Source organism: Poecilia latipinna, unplaced genomic scaffold (assembly GCF_001443285.1).
Source record: "Poecilia latipinna isolate Pla-1442-1.1 unplaced genomic scaffold, P_latipinna-1.0 Scaffold879, whole genome shotgun sequence".
Taxonomy (NCBI): domain Eukaryota; kingdom Metazoa; phylum Chordata; class Actinopteri; order Cyprinodontiformes; family Poeciliidae; genus Poecilia; species Poecilia latipinna.
In genome coordinates, this window is record NW_015113495.1 from 365,767 (window position 1) to 371,971 (window position 6,205).

A 6,205-nucleotide genomic window follows, 5' to 3' on the forward strand; every position below is an offset into this window, starting at 1 on the left:
CCTTGTCTATTGATGCACCAGAGGGGACGACTCCAAACTCAACTGCGTTGATTACAAGTCTTCCAGGAAACGATGTGTTTGCAGGGTTAATTTGGTTAAGACGCACACATTTCAGGACCGCTGTTGTTTATTTTCAGTGAATGAGACATCTGCATTCGTCGTGAGCTTCCTCAGAGGGTGTTGCGGTTTCAAGCGGAGGCGAGGGAATGCCTGGCACAACTGGGGTGTGTCTGCATGTGGTTTGATGATGTATGCCGCTGCAAAGCCGCGACTGAAGCTCCGAAAGTCTAATTCCGCTATCAGCCTGTAGCAGCGCCGAAAGGATTACAATGATTTGGATGCCAGAGTGGCGCCTGCTAAAACAATTATTTGGACTCAAACTTTCCAAATCCAATATAGACACCAAACACACTATGTGGGGGGAAAAAAAGTCCCACTTGAAGAAAAGCTGGAGTTTTAGGGTCTAAATTGCTTCTACAGACGGCGTTGGGCATCTGAATTACACGCTGGACACTTTAGTCTTCTTTACAGAGCCTCGGAAAAGTATTGACACCCGTGAAGTTTCTCACATTTGACCACATGCAAGTTTATTCAACCACAAAAAAAAAAAAAAAAAATGCAATACTCTGATTTGTACGTGAAACATCTGACAAATCAATATCAAAAGGTTACAAAAAATATGAAGATTCTCCTGGTGACTGGCAGAAGCAATGGAGCTGAAGGTGCACAGAGGTTTAAGATGTGTCCCATTTGTACCAAAAACTGTGGTTCAAGCATTGATAGCCGTTTCTTTCCAAATACGTGTCAGCTTTATGTCGGGTTTATGCAGATTTATAAGCCAGATTAAAGCCTTTACAGCAAAATTTTGTTTTGAAGTTTGTAGATGTGGGCATGCATATTATGCAATGAGTGATAAAGTGCAACAGCCATGTCTGTTTTCATTTCACTGTTACAGATTAATCACAGGATTTATGTTGAGCGAAACGGATGCAGTCAGAAAAGCCGATTGAGAGTATGTTCATTTTACTTTCCCCATTTATTGTTGTAACATGTCCAAGTGAAGGGCTCAGGCTGCAGCACAGGGACTTTTACGCAGCGTGTTGGATTGAAGCGAGTCAGGGGTGAAGCAGGGTGGGACTAAAGTTTAGAAATCAATAGAAATCAATTCTAAAAGTAAAGAAATATATGTAAGAAGTGTGTGTAGGATACAAAAACACTGACATTTTAGGGTCTAAATTGCTTCCACAGACTGGGTTGGGCATCTCAGTTGGATGCTGGACAAACATTTGCTTTAATCACGTCTATAAGTGAGTGATTATATAGAAACTGTACATTTGGGCCCCACAACACTAACCACCATCAGCTGGGTGAGTCTGCATGTGTGTGTGTGTGTGTGTGTGTGTGTGTGCGTGCGCGCGCGGGTAAGACTCACGGAGCCAACTGAGTTTTTTACGCGTAAAAAAAAAAAAAAAAAGTAAATCATCTGTATGGCAACATTGCTTACCTCTTTATTATGCTTCTGGCAACAATGCGGCTCAGACATGGGGGAATCAGGAAAAATTGCAAATGAATCCCAGGAGTTTTGTTCTGGACACAATCAGTGTTTCCTTTTCCTGCCAGCTGGCCTGCTTTTGATTTGTAGGGTCTTAATGTAATAAATTTCTGCTGTTATCCAGTTTAAAATCACGCTCATCAGTGTTCACATGACTGCAGCGGCCAAAACAAACAAGCCTTAGAAGTTGTAGAAATAGAAGAGGGAGAAGGAGGAGACCTTTTTAATTCCTCGTCTCCATGTAGCACCAAATTTCTAATGATGTTTTTTAGGGTATCTGTTGAGGGGAAATAGATTTCTAATCAAGATCTACATTGGAGGTCAGAGGTCTGAGGGAGAGCAGCAGTGCTCAGCATGAAGTAAAGGTCTCTGATTAATTTTCCAGGCTGTAATCTGCATGAGGCATTACATAAAATCCCAGGAATGTGATGCAATATTTGCACTCCCCCCCCCCATCCCCCTCCCTGCAATGTTAGGTGTTGAAAGTATTTCGCCCATAAACCCCTTCCTCTCTGCTATTCTGCTTTCATTTTTCTTCCTGTCAAAGATGCATATTCCTAGTCAATCAGGGTGAAAGAAACAGAACAATAAATGTGAACAGTTCACAGCAACACTTCATCCATTAAATAAGCTTGGACTCAAGCTTGTGGATCAACTGATTCTGTTTAGTTCAGCCAGTTTCCATCTCAATTACTTTTCTTTTTCTTTTTTTTCTTTTTTTTTGCTTTGCATTCCTTCCTGCAAAGTGGGATAGCGAGACAGCAAGAATGTTTGTTCTTTGTTTGGATCGCTGCTCTGAAAACTGCAATCAGAATTAGGCCAGAGACAAAAAAAACAACAAACAAACATGAAACGCTGATGTGGCTCGATGCCCCATGAGCACCAGCAAGGACTTGAGCTGTGCTGCTAAATGCAAGGTCCAAAAGTATTTAGTCGTATTTTGTCCTCGTGCAAATTGCATTAGTTTACTCAGAATATCTGCCTTCCTCCACTGTGAAGACCTTGTGTCAGAGAGAAATTTGAAGGAAGAAAATAACAAGAAAAGAAAAATGAAAGAGAGTAAAAGTCCATTGTTTGTTGGCTTAAATTATACTAGCTATATATCAAGCATGAGGTTATACTTTCATTAAAAAAACTTCACATGTTTAACATATGTAGTATGTTCTCTAACAACCCACCCAGACCTACTTGCCACTCCATTAATCAGAAAAAAAAGGGTTATCATCTCATCCTTATAATCTTGGCTGATTGCATGGGAAATGGTTTCATTCAGTATTGTTTGGAGGCATCAGCCTTTAATTCCTTAAAAAATAAAATAAAATAAAAGAAGAACAAGAAAGTAACTCCAAGAAAGCATTTGGTTTCTTTTAGCCACTTTTTGTGTTTTAATAGCCAGTATTTTTGCCCTGTGGTAATGCTAAAGGCATTACGTTTCCCATAGCTTGATTCCCTGAGTTAATGCTAAAAATGATAATTAAAAAAAACTGCCTCATAATTCCCCATCACATCTCCACAGTTTAATAATTCACTATGTGAATTGTGTTACTGAAATAAATTAACTATTCATTATTCATTGAATATGAGTGTATTCTCACAATGCAAATGTTTGAATGAACCACGCACACTAAACATTCAACTCGGCATTTCATAAATCCTATTTTGTGTTTTTTTTATTTTCTTTTTTTCTGAATACAATAGGTGGTGCTAATCATTCTTAATATTTAATACTAAAACCCAAATGAGCAAATTATTCTGCACATATGAACACATTACTGGATTTTTTTTTTTTAAAGAAATGGTTCAATCTGATTCTAAATTTCACTTATTTAGAGAGATATAGGTAAGAAATCATCTTGAAGTTACTGCAGTGTTTGGTGCTCATGAAAACCTGACACATGGTCCCAACACATAAATTCTTGACCTATAATTAATTCTTTTAGGGGAGACTACTGGTCAGCACTCAGACTGGTGCCTTTGCCAGAATTGTGCTGCGTTCTAGAGACTTGTAATAATATTCCACCCCTTCAAACATCCTCCGCTGTGTGTCTGTGCAGCTACAGTACCTTGCATCCCCCGTCTGCTCGCCTGTCTGGAAGTAATTAAATTCATGCCTTCATACCTTCTGCCATCTGGGCTCTGCGAGGCTTTCTCACTGCTTTGCTCCCTGAATTAAGAGACCATGCTGTATCTTTTTCCATTCTGCAGGCTCATATTTATTTTTGGTACACTGGAGGCTTTATTGGTTCAGCTTTTTTCTCTCTCTCTCTCTTAGCCTTGTTCTACATTTCTCAGGGAAAATAAGCAACCAGAAAGAGTTTCAATTTGTCACCTGGGGATGGCTTACTACAAAAAGACGTGTGAGAGTTAATGTAAAAATGACACAGCTGCAAAAACATTCATGTTAAACGATGTCGTTAATGCGACAGTTGCGCAGCCGTCTCATCTAGAAATACTTAATTTGTAATGCAAAATACGTCTTGAACTGTCCTACTAATGTATGGATAATTCCTTTAACCTTTTCTCCACATTTTGTCACACTACAAACAGAAATCTCAATGTGACTCCTTGAGATTGCATGTGATAGGTCAATGCAAAGCAGTGCATAAATTTGAGGGGGAAGGAAAAAATATATATATTTTCAACATTATTTATAAATAAAAATCTGATGCATGCATTTGTATTCGCCACACTGAGTTAATACTTTTCAGAAGCACCTACTGCTGCGATGTTGGAGAACGTTTCTATGAGCTTTACACATCTGGAGAGCAAAGTTTCTGCCCATCCATCTTTGCAAAAAAGCTGAACCTCAGTCAGAGTAGACCAATGTTGCTGGTAGCAATACCAGGGGCAGCTGCAATTCTTTTGGGGCTTGAAGGTAGTTTCATCAAAAATGCACAACGACACCAGTTTGAATCTTGAACAACTTGCAAAAAACTGCAGCCTGCAACATTAAAACATGCATGGGAATGCAATCGCAACTCTTTGTGTCTTCAGTGTTTGTCGGCTTCTCGTGTTTCAGCTCCATGTTCCGGACATCAAGGCTCTGTTAAACCACGTGATGACGTAGCCTTGTTGTGTCTGGTTTTATAATACTGGATGTTTCTTTTGGAGGTTTGTGTTTAGAGGCTTTGCCTAGAAGTCATGTCAACAAAGCAACTTGTATCAAAAAGTGTTTTAATGTGGGACTGGATACAGTCAGAGGAAGTCTGATGGATTACTGCTCTTGTAAATGTGTAACCACTGCAATATCAATGGCTTCATGGTGTAATTCATTTTTTTAAAAATCTTTTTTTTTTTTTTCTAAAGAGAGAGAAATTCTTCCACAGGTACCATCATGAAAGAGAGCGTTCATTTTCCAGAATCATTTTCCAGAATCAATCAGTCAAGTTTATTTGAGTAGCAGTTTCAGCAACAAGGCAGTTCAAAGTGCTTTACATCGTGAAAACATGAGAACATCATAACTACATCATACAGTCACTAAATGTGAAAACCAGTAGCAGACATTACATTTTGTCATCATTAAAATCATCAATACACATCAAATGTTTTTGGTCAATGTTCCAGTCATTATGGGTCAAAAGCAAACAGGTGAAGTTTTCGCCTTGATTCAAAGCCACTCAGTGTTTCAGCCGTTCTGCAATTTTCTGGAAGTTTGTTCCAGACTTGTGGCGCACAGAAGCCGAATGCCGCTTCTCCATGTTTGGTTCTGGTTCTGGTTCTGCGGATGCAGAGCAGAACCAGAAATAGAAGACCTGAGAGGTCTGGACGGTTGACACAACAAGCAGATCTTTAATATACTGTGGTACTGAGCCGTTCAGTGATTTATAAACTAACAACAGTATTTTAAAGTCTATTTTCAGAGCTACGAGGATCCAATGTAAAAACTTTAGAACTGGGTTGGTGTGCTCCATTTTTTTTTTTTTTTTTTTTTTTTTTAGTGAGAACATGAGCAGCAGGATTCTGGATCAGCTGCAGCTGGACAATCCATTTTTTTTTTAGGCAGATCTATGAAGACTCTGTTGCAGTAATCGATGCGACTAAAGATAAACGCATGGGTGAGTTTCTCTAGCTCTTACTGGGACATTAGTCCTTTATTCCTGGAAATGTTCTCCAGGTGATAGAAGGCCGACTTTGTAACTGACAGAAACTCCGCAGAGAAAAGTTACAATCGACACAGTTGGCGCTCCATGCATGTTCGCTTCGTGTTGCCACGTATGCACCGATACACAGCACCATCACTTTAACATTTTATTTCTCAGCGGTGCTACATCAGTCTGCGTTTCCCCATCACTGAGTTCCCCCAGTGCAACCGGCTCGCTTTGCTCACACACAGAGGGACTCCGGAAACCTGTCGAGTTTCATGGTGAAGAGACGGAGACAATGCGGTCTGCGACAGCCACTAATGAGAGCCGTTTAATAAGCAAAACCTAAACCTAGAAACAGGAAAAACGGGACATGGATATGTGCATAAGGGAAAACAGAACAGTAACAAAAATCAAGAGCTTATACAAGTGGCATGTCTGGCAAAAGATATAGAAATTATGCAGCAAAAAGGTTGAGTGGATTTTATTCTGAGTGTAAGTGGAACAGGAAGGCGATGCAGACATAACGTGATAGAGGACATAACACTAAACCGATACAGGATAGGGATTT